The sequence below is a fragment of the Puma concolor genome, chromosome D1 (assembly GCF_028749965.1).
Source record: "Puma concolor isolate L17-30 chromosome D1, mPumCon1.1.hap2, whole genome shotgun sequence".
Classification (NCBI taxonomy): Eukaryota; Metazoa; Chordata; class Mammalia; order Carnivora; family Felidae; genus Puma; species Puma concolor.
In genome coordinates, this window is record NC_141676.1 from 107,789,789 (window position 1) to 107,802,410 (window position 12,622).

Genomic DNA, 12,622 nt, shown 5'->3' on the forward strand with positions numbered 1-12,622 from the left:
TCTGAGCCAGCAGCACAGAGCCTGATGCGGGGCTTGAACCCACAAACTGTGAAAACATGACTCGAGCTGAAGTCGGACGCTTAACCAACTGAGCGACCCAGGTGCCCCGGTCAAATGACTATGCGAGGGTCCCACGACCATTCAATGGAGAGAGGGCAGTCTCAACAAATGGTTTTAGAAAAACTGGGAGATCCACATGCAAAAGAGTAAATGTAGATCCTTACCTTCTACCCTATACAACAATTAACTCAAAATTATTGAAAGACATAAACCTAAGAGCTAAAACTATAAAGCTCCTAGAAGGAAACCAAAGAAAATCTTCATGACATTGGATTTGGCAATGATTTCTTAGATGGGACACCAAAAGCACAGGCAATGAAAGAAAAAAATAGATAAAATGGATCACACGAAAAATGAAAACTTCTGCGCATCAAAGGACACAATCAGCAGAGATGAAAGGGCAACCCACAGAATGGGAGAAATATTTGCAAATCATATGTCTGAGAAAGGATTAATATCCAGAGTACATAAAAAACTCCTACAAGTCAACATCAAGAAAAATAAATAACGAGATTTTAAAACAAGCAGAGGACTGTAGTTGATGTTTCTCTAGGTGTGATATACAGATGGCCAGTAAGCATATGAGGAGATGGTCAACACCACTAGTCATTAATGAAATACAATAGGAACTACAGTGAGATGCCACATGTTCATTCGGATGACTACTTGCAAAAAAAAAAAAAAAACAAAACAAAAAAAAACAGAAAATACTTGTTGGTGAGGATGTGGAGAAATTGAAACCATGGCACTGAGGGTGGGAATATAAGTGGTACAGTCACTATGGAAAACAGCCTATCAGTTCCTCAAAAATATAAAATAGAGAGTTAATTATGACCCAGTAATTCCTCTCCTTGAGTATACACCCAAAGGAATTGAAAGCAGGGTCTTGAAGAGATAGTCATACATCCATATTCATAGAAGCCATTATTCACAATAGTCAAGAGGTAGAGGTAACCCAAGTGTCCATCAACAGAGGAATGGAGAAACAGGATGTGGTATACATAGACAATGGAATCTTACTCAGTTTTAGGAAGGGAATTCTGTCACATGCTATACCATATAAGAACCTTAAAGACATTAAGCTGAGTCAAATAAGCTAGTTACAAAAAGACAAATACTGTATGATTCCACTTACATGATGTACCTGGAGTAGTCAAAGTCATGGAGACAGAAGTGGAAAGGTGATTGCCAGGGGGTGGGGGGTAGGGAGAAATGGGGAGTTGCTATTTAATGGGTATGGAGTTTCAGGTTTGCAATATGAAAACATTCTGGACATTGGCTGCATAATAACGTGAATATAATTGGCACTATTGAATTGTATACTTGAAATGGTTAATTTCATGTTACGTGTATTTTACTACAATTAGAATTTTTGAATTGAAAAAAAATACTAGCTTCTCAATTCATGCAGGAGAAAGAAAGTCTACAACGCAAATAATTTAGAAATTCTATTAACTCAAGCTTATAGAAGATATGAAGTCATTCTTTAAAATGTCATGGCCTCGGGGCACCTGGGTGGCTCAGTCAGTTGAGCACCTGATTTTTTTTTTTAATTTTTTTTTAACGTTTATTTATTTTTGAGACAGAGAGAGACAGAGCATGAACAGGGAGGGGCAGAGAGAGAGGGAGACACAGAATCCGAAACAGGCTCCAGGCTCTGAGCTGTCAGCACAGAGCCCGACGCGGGGCTCGAACTCATGGACCGTGAAATCATGACCTGAGCCGAAGTCAGACGCCCAACGGACCAAGCCACCCAGGCACCCCGAGCACCTGATTCTTGATTTCGGCTCTGGTTGTGACCCCCGGGTCCTGGTGTCTCCCCGCGTTGGGCTCTACATTGAGCTCTGCCTTGGAATCTCTCTCTCTCTCTCTCTCTCTCTCTCTCTCTCTCCCTCCCTCTACCCCTCTCCCACACTCGTACTCTCTCACTCTCTCTCTCTAAAATAAAAAAGGAAAAACAAATAGAAAAAAAATAAAATGTCATTGCCTCCTTCAGCTGAAAAGCACTACTAGGGAGAAACTTAGCATATTTTCCACTTAGACTTTGAGCTCCCCAGCTCTGTCGCAGCTCCAAAACTTTTGGACTTTTCTTCAAGCAAACCTCTAAATTTGTGATGATTTTCAGAAAGGGGAATACACAGAAGCTTACGAGACAGAGGTGTCCATAGTGTTCTGCCGGAGGCAGTGTTAAACTGAAGAACCGCATGTGACAGGAGACAAATAAGGGAACAAGTCCAAGCTCAAAAAACCCACTGTGTTCCAACATACATTTAGTGGAACATATGTGGTGGCTAGAACACTGTTCTGAGAGTCAGAGGACTTGAGTTTTAGTCCCAACTCTGCCACCGAAGAGCTTCTAAGCTTAGACAAGCATCTCATTGTGTTCTTTGTAAAATAAGCAAGAGGAAGAGATCATTTAGGACCCTGCCCACTCCTCCTCAACACACAGGAAAACAAGTTAAGAATCTGTTTAAAGCAGAAATTAATCACCTTGCTTGTGTATTCTCAAACTTGTAAAAAGGTAGCAAAGACAATTCAGTGTCCTGAAGTCTTCAAAGAATCGCTAGAGAAATCTGGCAAAATCCCACCCGCTCTGTGTCACCTTCACTGCTATTACAAACTCACTTCAGGGGGTGCCTGGGTGGTTCAGTTGGTTAAGCATCCGACTTGGGCTCAGGTCATGATCTCGCCATTTGTGGGTTCAAGCCCCATGTCAGGTTCTGGGCTGAGAGCTCAGAGCCTGGAGCCTGCTTCAGATTCTGTGTCTCCCTCTCTCTGCCCCTCCCCTGCTCAGGCCCTCTTGCTCTCTCTCTCCCCCCACCTCCCTCAGAGAATAAATAAACATTTATAAACATTTTTAAAATAAACAACATTTTTAAAAATAAAAAAAGACAATTTCACTTCAAGCTGTGTGGTGGTAAACCGGAACCTGGTGTCACAAAATGCAATTACTTACCCTCCCCATAGCATCTCCCTACTGGGCGCAATTGGGTCTGCACACTGGGACATGGAGACTTCTTCCAACTACGGAGTGAACCACTGGTGGGGTCACGTTCTCAGGGAAACTAATTTTCCCTTCGGCAGGTCTACCCCACGGAAACCGTGCCCAGCATCAGCGGACGTGAACGCTGCGACAGGACTGTACTCAGGCCCAACCTCGGTGCACCCGTCCAGGCTGAGATGGTCCAAATAGAGCTCAGCGTCTCCCTTCCCACCCCCTCCTCCTCCCACCACATCCTCCTGCCCTCCTACAAAACGCCATGGGAAGGACTGAGGAAGACAATGTGTATTTCTTTTTCTTCCTGACAAAAATAAACATTCATATCATGTTTTAAAGTCTTCAGAGAAGTTTTCATATGCTTGTCTCATTTAATCCCCACACGGATGAGATAAGTGGTATTTTTACCCCTTTGCATAGACAGAGAAATTCAGATTTGGAGGATTGTGTAGCTTGTCGCAAATGACAGAGCCCGCAAATGGGGCATCCTGACCAGCAGTCACTAATGGCGCTAAGATGTGTCAAGTTCTCTTGCTGCTGGGTCCAAACAACAGTGTTTACTGAATGCCTAGCGGGCTTTATAGTAGATGGTCACAAACTGCTTTTAACATAAGCAAGAACAGAGTTTGAATACCAGCTCCATCCCTTGCTAATCTTACAACATGGGTTGCATTACTCTTTTCTTCATTCATTCAGCATAGTTACTAGGTGCCCTCTGTGCCAGGTGCTGTCCTAGGCTCTGGGAACACAGCAGCGGACAAAATGGGCAGGGGCATCATTCTTGGGGGCTTTACAGTGAGAGGGGAGAGAGCAAACAAGATGTACTACCAAAATAGTTGTAGGGAGATAAATGCCATGAAGAAAATGATACAGAGGGAGATGACAGAGAACAATTCGGGGGAAGAAAATGCTAATTTAAATAGAATAGTCAGGGAAGGCCTCTTTCAAGATATGGGATTTGACCTGCAATCTGATTAACAAAAACAATCTAGGCATTTGAGGAATCCGGGGCCAAGGGAAAAGAAAGTCCAGAGGCTCTAAGGCAAGATTAATTTGGGGTTTCACACAAAAAGAAGGCCCTTGAGACTAGAGCATAGAGAAAGAAGGAAAGGAACGACAGAAATAAGTTGGGCCATATTATAGAGAGCATGGAGGCCAAAGTAAGGAGACTGGATTATTCTAATCACAACAGGAAGCCACTAAATTTTTTAAGCAGAAGAGTAACATTATCTGATTTATATTAACCGCTCATAATACAACTTTCCTAAGCCTGAATTTCCTCATCTGCAAAATTCTTTTTTTTAGGTTGGTTTGTTTGTTTACTTATATAAAATTTAAAAGTTTTTTTAATGTTTATTTTTGAGAGAGTGAGAGACAAAGTGCAAGTGGAGGAGAGGCAGAGAGAGAGAGAGACAGACAAAGAATCTGAAGCAGGCTCCAGGCTCCCAGCTATCAGCATAGAGCACAACGCAAGGCTCGAACCCAAGAGCTGCGGCCTCATGACCTGAGCTGAAGTCAGACACTTAACCAACTGACCCATCCAGGTGCCCCTAAGTTTATTTACTTTTGAGGGAGAGACAGAGACAGAGACAGAGACAGAGCGTTCATGAACAGGGGAGGGGCAGAGAGAGAGAGGGGGGACAGAGGACCAGACGTTGGCTCTGCGCTGACAGCAGTGAACCCAAAGCGGGGCTCAAATTCACGAACCATGAGATCATGACCTGAAAAGAAGTTGGACGCTTAACCAACTGAGCCACCAGGCACACCCATCTGCAAAATTTTTATAATAATAGTAGCTACTTGATTGTTTTGTTGAGAAAACTCAATTTGGCCAATGATAGTTCAATATCTAATAGCTCCTTTTCTTCTTCTTCTTCTCCTCCTCCTCTTCCCCCTCCCCCTCCTCTCCCCCTCCCCTTCTCCTTCCCCTCTCCCTCCTCCCTCTCCTCCTCCTCCTCTCTCTCTTCCCCCTCCCCCTCCTCCTCCCCCTCCTCCTCCTCCTTCTTCTGGTTATGGTTATGGTTATGGTTATGGTTATGGTTATGGTTAAGGGATGGGTGACATTTGAACTCCTAACAAGGAGCATAATAATCAGAATACACCATGTAATACTCATAGCATACACTAAAGGTATAAATTGCATATAGACACGCAGGTTTCTAGACGACTTCAGGCTGCAAATTCTGGAGGCATTTGCTGCTTTGTGACTCGGCCTTATTCCCTGGGAGAGGAAGTGGGGAACATAAACTGTTTCAGCAGAGGGTATCCTGTTCTCTTCCCTCCAGCTTTTTCTTCTCTCAGGTGGGTCTCCAGAAGCCTCTCTGGCTTAGTTCTCCATTCCCCATTCATGGGTGTGGCAAAAACTGTTTGCTATCCACCAACTATTTCCTCTCTTCCTGGCATCACGAATGGGTGGGTTGCCTTTCCCGGCCACCGTTGGCCACTTAGCAGTAAGCCCGGACACTGAATGTGACCAGAGGTGATTTGTATCACTTCCCGGTCAGCCTAGCCTGTAAAATCCTCTTATGTAATATCCCCTGTGCTCTTTCCCCTTGCCCTGGCCAGATATGTATGCCCGGGACAATGATGGAAAGTATGTATTAAAGGGGGCGGAACCTCCATCAACCTTGGCCCCTAAGTCATCTGCAGAGCACAGTCCTCGGACCCACCTGGAACCATCTGGGCTTCGCTACATGCTGTAGCAGACTGAAGAACAAGTCTGAGGTAACACAGTCCTGCATTCCATTTCTACAGTCTTGTTATATTAAAAATTGCCAGTGTTTGTGGCCTAGTTTCTGAAAATACATGGTTCTTGACAGAAAGCCTTCCACGGGCACTCATAAGACCCTGAAGGGTCTTCTCTGGTTTGATGGCATATTTTTCACTTTCCAGCCACATCTATCCATCAGCTTCTCTCTTAGATAGCAGCATAAAAGTTGCTATAGATTTATATCTAGTTCAGTGATGAGTATCCAGAAAGGGGACATAGAACCTCTATTTAGGGACCTTCAGCCACAAATTTAACTCCTCCATGGAATTATTTTAGGTTCAGCCTACTCTGTTCTCAGTGCACTGTGCTTCCCTCAGCAGGGCTGTATTTTTGGTGTGTCTGTCTCCTCCCCACGGCTCCCGAGGGTACATGCAACGTCTAGTGCAGCTTTGTGTCCTCAATACCTACCCTGTGACTGGTCCCGAGGAGGTGCTTAGGGATTGCATTAATGGCGGGGGGAGGGTGTTGTGGTTTTTCTAAACTTACTGATTCGACACAGACGTTAGACTCTATTGCACTAGCAGGTATCATTAACCAACATCCAACAAGTAACTACAAGCAATGTCTTAAACTCACTTCGGGAATGTTCCCAAGGCAACAGTTCTCAGTCACCAGGGCACCCACCGAAGCTTCAGAGCAGTGCTATGATATCTACATCCTGTCCACAGTGCTTTCCTCTGAATCACGAGCGGTACGTGGAGGCAAGGACAGTGGCAGCTTATGATAAACACTCGTGCACTTCCTGGCCTGCCTTCAGAGCTAACAAGGGAGGTGTGTGGTTCCCATCTTCCCCTGGGTACAGGGCTAGGCTCCCGACATGTTACAGGATCAATTAAAATCGAGAACTGGCCTTGTTCACATTTTTAAGGACTTTTTGGCTCTCCAGCAGTCTTGTTAGATTTGGGCAAGGGGAGAAGAAATCACCATGATTCTGTTCACTGCAATTTTGTTGTTGTTGTTTCAAATTTGAAAATGTCAGAAGGAAGTGGTAGGGACCTTGAGAAAAAGTGATCCAGTGGATAAGGGCAAAGGCTTGGGAGTTTGAGAGATCCAGATTGGAATTCAGATGCAACGCTTGCTAGCTTTTGAACGTCAGTACCTTGTTTAAACTGTCCGAGCCTCAGTTTTTTCATCTGCAATTGGAAAGTGAAAATAGTACCCACTTCAAAGGATTGCTGATAAGAAAGTGAGATCGTGTATATGCTTAGCACCGTGCCTATCATGTAGTAAGTAATCTATATACATATTAACTATTAACATAGAACTATAACATAGAACTATTAACATATTAACTATAACATATTAACTATATTGGGGTTTTTTTGTGATTATCTTGTCCCTTACTTTTATAATTGAGTAAACTGAGTCCTGGAGAGATTAAATAATTTAAGCAACTAATTAGGAGCAGAGCAACTGCAATAAATCAGATTATTCTGAGCCTCACTCTGGGGGTCTGCCTATTACAGCACTGGATTTATTCTCGTGCCCCAGGATCTCAATGAAATGCTCCCCTGATTTGGAATACAATTTCCATTTGCTTGCAAGACTTTCAAACCAATTGTCAGGAGAGAGAGTCTTCCTGCCTTCAAGGAGGTCATAACGTAAGCACAATCTGAAACCTTTCCAGGTAGATGGAAATAGAAGATACTCAGATCACATACTGAGTTGGAAAAACAGATGTTCTAACATTGTTTCCAAGATAATGTCCTTAGGAAGAGGCTGCAGATAATTTGGAATCTTTCTAATAAATCTTGAAGATGAAGAAAGTAGACACTCAAGCCAAGTGAAAAAAAATCAAGGGATGCTAAGATCAGAGTTCGGCTCCACCCTCTGGGAGGAGTGTGGAGGAAAGCCCGAGGAGGGATAATACCCCTTACAGGTGAGAAAACCAAGAGGTGGGGTATTCACACACCACAGAAGTCTCAGAATGAATTCACACCCAATGTGTCCTTATATGAATTATTTTACCCAGTTCCTCACCATGCTTCAACCTGTTCCTTCTGTCCTTGACTCTGTGGGTGGTCTTTCCCGTCTCCTGTCCCCCAAGCTAGAAATCTTGGCTTCACCCTCCACTCTTCCTTCTCCTTCGCACCAAGCCATCGACAAATTCTGTCTTTCCAACCAAACAAACTCAATCCAGATTTGGAAACTGGCCCCACCTCTTATCTCCACCGCCATTGCCCTATCAGAACATGGGCTTTACCTGTTGGAGATACTCCAGCGGCCTCCTGTCTCACTCTCCTCTCTTCTAGAAGACATCAGAGTATAGCAACTGATACAGAAAGTCAGCCATCCTTCAGTCTGGTCATGCATTTGCTTCAGTACTTCTGTTTCAAATGGAAAAAAAAAAAAACAGACATAAATAGGGCAATTAGCACCATAGAGTGTGAGATCTGTCAGCCACTAAATCAGTGAGAAAGTTTTGTTTTGTTTTTGAGTAATAAACATCTATATCTGATTATGGAAGAGAAGCTTAGGTTTATTTTTTATTTAAAAAAAAATTTTTTTTTCAACGTTTATTTATTTTTGGGACAGAGAGAGACAGAGCACGAACGGGCGAGGGACAGAGAGAGAGGGAGACACAGAATCGGAAACAGGCTCCAGGCTCTGAGCCATCAGCCCAGAGCCCGACGCGGGGCTCGAACTCACGGACTGCAAGATCGTGACCTGGCTGAAGTCGGACGCTCAACCGACTGCGCCACCCAGGCGCCCCTCGGTTTATTTTTTAATCTGCAGGAATAACTAAACATTTTGAGATTAAGACTTCTCCAGCTCCTTCTACACTTTATCTCCTAGTACAATAATGAAGACATTTTAGGGTTTTCATGTGGAATGAGAATGAATTAATTGGATAATAAGCCTGAAAGAAAGATGAAACATCTCTCTTTCCAGTGTTTACTTAGCGCCTCCTACATACCGAACTCTCTCACAGTCAGGTACTATAACTGGCAAAAGAATTTTAAGACCTGGTCCCTGCTCTGAAGGACAACATAATCTCGTCCTGTGATAAAATGAAAACACATGATACCACTAGAGAATAACACAAGTTACCATTTGGTAGTATTAAGTGCAAAAAAATAAATAGATAGATAAAGTCCCAGAACAGGACATGAAACTAATCCGTGAACAACTTGCTCTAGCCTCATGATGCTGCATATTTCCAGAACATTAAAATTTGGTTCAGTCTATTTTTAAATGCTTTGTCAAGTTTCAAGGTCGTTTCAGGTGAGCGCTGTTACCCGTTATTTCAAAATGTTGCACATCATCATCCCCCAAATATGTAGAATTTCCTGGGATTTAGCTTGTATTGTTTTCAAACCATCTGTTCTAGTGCAGTCAGATATTGGAAGAAATATACATCTTCAGAGTCATGACTATTGGCTATAAGGCCACCAGAGATGCTTTAGTAAACTGAATTTTTTTCAAAATCAATTTTCTTTTCTTTTTCTTATTAGTAAAGTAACCCATTTTGTGTAGATGTTTCTGCTACCCGTTGTTTGTTTTTACTGCCAATCTCTCATTATTTCCATACATTTGCCTTTTCACACCAATGAAAACTTTCCTCCATGCACTGATGATAGTAAGAACATTTAATGGCTTCCCTTTGAGAGGCTTCTAAGTACGAACCCCAGGCTAAGTGCTTTGTATGCCATATCCGTGCCTAATCCTTACAACACTCTGCAGGATAGGTGTTAACTAGCATAATTTTACAGATGAAGAAACTGAGGCTTAAAGAGGAAAGAGGCTTCAAGTAGAGGAAACTAGGACTGGAACCAGAGCCTGTCTTTAACTGCTTCCTATCACCTCCATCTATTTACTCTCTGTAGCAAATGGTATAGATGCCAAAAGGACCGAATGACAAGGATGTGAGAGCAGTGTGACCAGCATCCCTAGGCACTGCCATCCTCCAGCCCGAGGGCCATGAGCCTCTCCTCACGGAGGACAGCAGCTCTGTCCTCGTGTCCTGTTTGACTGGGTCCCAGGTACAAGATCCGTCCAGGGTCTGTCTTCGGATCCACAATGATGACGAGCCACAGAGCACAGCATGTGCTGTGATTACTTCTTGCTTTTAAAATGGCATCATTCATTTCAGAAAGGCTGGATTATACAATATGTTGGAAATTCATAACATTTCCTTCTGGAGTTGACACTGACCATTGGCTCAGATTTCTATAATCAGGTTCTGGCATGGGGCCATGTTTTTAGAAGAAAAACAAATTCCTGTGAAAGCATTCAAAGTGGGATGATCACAGCAACCCTATGGCAATCACAGAACAGAAGGATGGAGCTTCTAAAATAGGTTGAAATGTATAAAATACACTGAAACTTCTAAAAGAGCCTGAAAGGCTTTGGAAGAAAAGTTCTGCATAAAATAAAAAATAAACATACGGCCAAAAGACTGTAATAAGTATATACATAACTATTTATGTTAACACATGAATGAAATACAGGGTACTGAGAATATATTTAATAGAAGCAAAAAACATGTACATAGACATCACCTTGGGCGCCTCGCACTTTCTTGGGAGATCCTGAGCAACGTAACAAGAGCCCAAATCCACAGCCTGGAGAGGCTCCAACGCCTCCTCTACATTTTCTATGACTTCTGGGACGTCCTTCATCAGGCCTTTCTCTACCCCGCCCTTTGTACTGCCTATATCCTGTCCACCCAGACTACAAAGTCCAGCCCCTGCAACATGTTCCCTGGACCTCCCACCCATACAAATCCACCTGTACCCAAGCATTGAAGATTTAACGACTTTACTGATGATGTAGGGATTATGAGGTTGAATTAATTTCAGCATCTCATGACCTCCAACATCACCCCTTCCCTCCTCTCTTCTTCCTCCTTCCTCTCCTACTGGATTAATAAGGGGATTATTTTCTCTCACATGTAAAGAAATTCAACTTCTATCTCTCTCAGTTCTCTCCTTCTCAAATAAATGCTGTGTCCTTCCTAAGAGGAACTAGAAAATACAATTGTCTCCATCTCTGTATGTACGTCCACTTACATTCACAATGCACGGAACCCATTCCTCTTCACAACAACTCTCTTACATATTTATGGGTCAGGACTCTGGTCTACAAGGGGCAGAAACCAAGCTCACACTGGCAGAAGCATACAAAGGAATCTAAGGGCTCATGAAATTAAAAAGTCTAAGGGTGCTAACCACAGATGAAACTTGAAACAGGGACTCAACTGAGCCATCGGGGTCTCCCTACATCACACAGGTCTGCTTTCTTTCTAAGGCAGGTCCTCAACAGGTGGTGGTCCTTGAGATTCCGGTCTTAAGAAAAGTTCTACCCTACTGCTAGATCATTATGAAGCCAATCACATAATGTTTAATTTTGCTTGGTGCCTAGTACACTGCCTGGAACATAATGAGAACCCAATAAATGTTAGTTGAATTCAATTATTTGTTTAATATTTATTCAGGGCCTATGTGTGTCCACCTTGAGAATGCAGCAGCACACCAGAGTCTCTGCTCTCATCTGGCTTTACGATTCTGCTGAAGGAGACAGGTAATAAACAAATCAGATAATTTCACACAGCAAAAAAGGGCTATGAATAAATTAAACAAGGCAATATGATAGATGGTGACTAAGGTGTGACGGAGGGCTCCCTTAGACAGGGTTAGGGAAGGATTGCTTTGAAGAGGAAATATTTGACCCTACATCTGGATGGTGAGGAGCCAACTGTGCGGAAATAGAAAAGAATGTTCCAAGCAAAGAGAGAAGCAGAGCAAAAGCCTTATGGCGGGAAGGAGTTTAGCAGGTCTGATCTTTGAGACAGATGATCAGTGACACTGGCACATTCCATGTAAAGACAGTGCTATTACATGAGGTCATGGAGGTAGGCAGTTCACAAATCAGTGGGGCCTATAGTTCAAAAGGGGTCATTTGGATTTTATTCCGGTGCAGTGAGGAGCTACTAGAAGATTCTATGCGAGAATGCTGTGATCTGACTTACTTTTTTATGGTAAAATACATATAACACAAAATGTACCATTTGCCATCTTAATTTTTAAGTGTACAATTGTTGTGCAACCAATCTAAAGAACTTTTCCATATCACAAAACTGAAACTATACCCACTAAAACAACAAAAAACAAAAAACAAAAAACAAAAAACTCCTCCTGCCTCCCTCCCTCCGCCCCTGTGAAACACCATTGCACTTTCTGGCTCTATGAATGAGACTACGTTTGATACCTAACCTCATATAAATAGAATACTACAATATTTATCCTTTTGTGACTTATTTCACTTAGCAAAATGTCTTCAAGGCTCATCCTTGTTGTACCATGAGTCTGAATCAGAATCTCCCTCCTTTTAAGACTGAATAATATTCCCTTGTGTGTATATTTTGTTTATTCATCTCCTGATGAACACTTACATTGCTCCCACCTTTTAGTTATTGTGAATATTGCTGCTACGATCGTGGGTGTGCAGATATCTCTTCAAGACCCTGCTTTCAATTCTTTGGGGTATATACTCAGAAGCGGAATTGCTGGAACATAAGTAACTCTGTTTCTAATTTTTGAGGACTGCCATGCTGTTTCTCACGGCGGGTGCATGATTTTTACATTCCCACCAACAGTGCGTGAGGGTTTCAATTTCTCCATATCCTCACCACACCTGTTATTTTCTATTTTTCCACACTCATCCTAATGAACGTAAGCTGGGGTCTCATTGTGGTTTTCCTTTGCTTTTCCCTAATGGTTAATGAGATCGAGCAGCTTTTCATGTGTTTGTTGGCCTTTTGTATATCATCCCTGAAGATGTATCTTTTCAAA

At 42.7% G+C, this 12,622-nt stretch overlaps 1 protein-coding gene across 3 annotated transcripts in view; it reads right to left on the reverse strand.

Annotated features, from left to right (window-relative positions):
• The window catches only part of POU2AF2 (POU class 2 homeobox associating factor 2), a 494,391-nt gene that overhangs the window by 408,504 nt on the left and 73,265 nt on the right, over positions 1–12,622 (reverse strand). For all 3 annotated transcript variants that reach the window (XM_086679169.1, XM_086679170.1, XM_086679168.1), the window contains exon 2: positions 8,032–8,155. The gene's annotated coding sequence lies outside the window, so the exon portion shown is untranslated. The remainder of the gene's footprint in view (positions 1–8,031; positions 8,156–12,622) is intronic.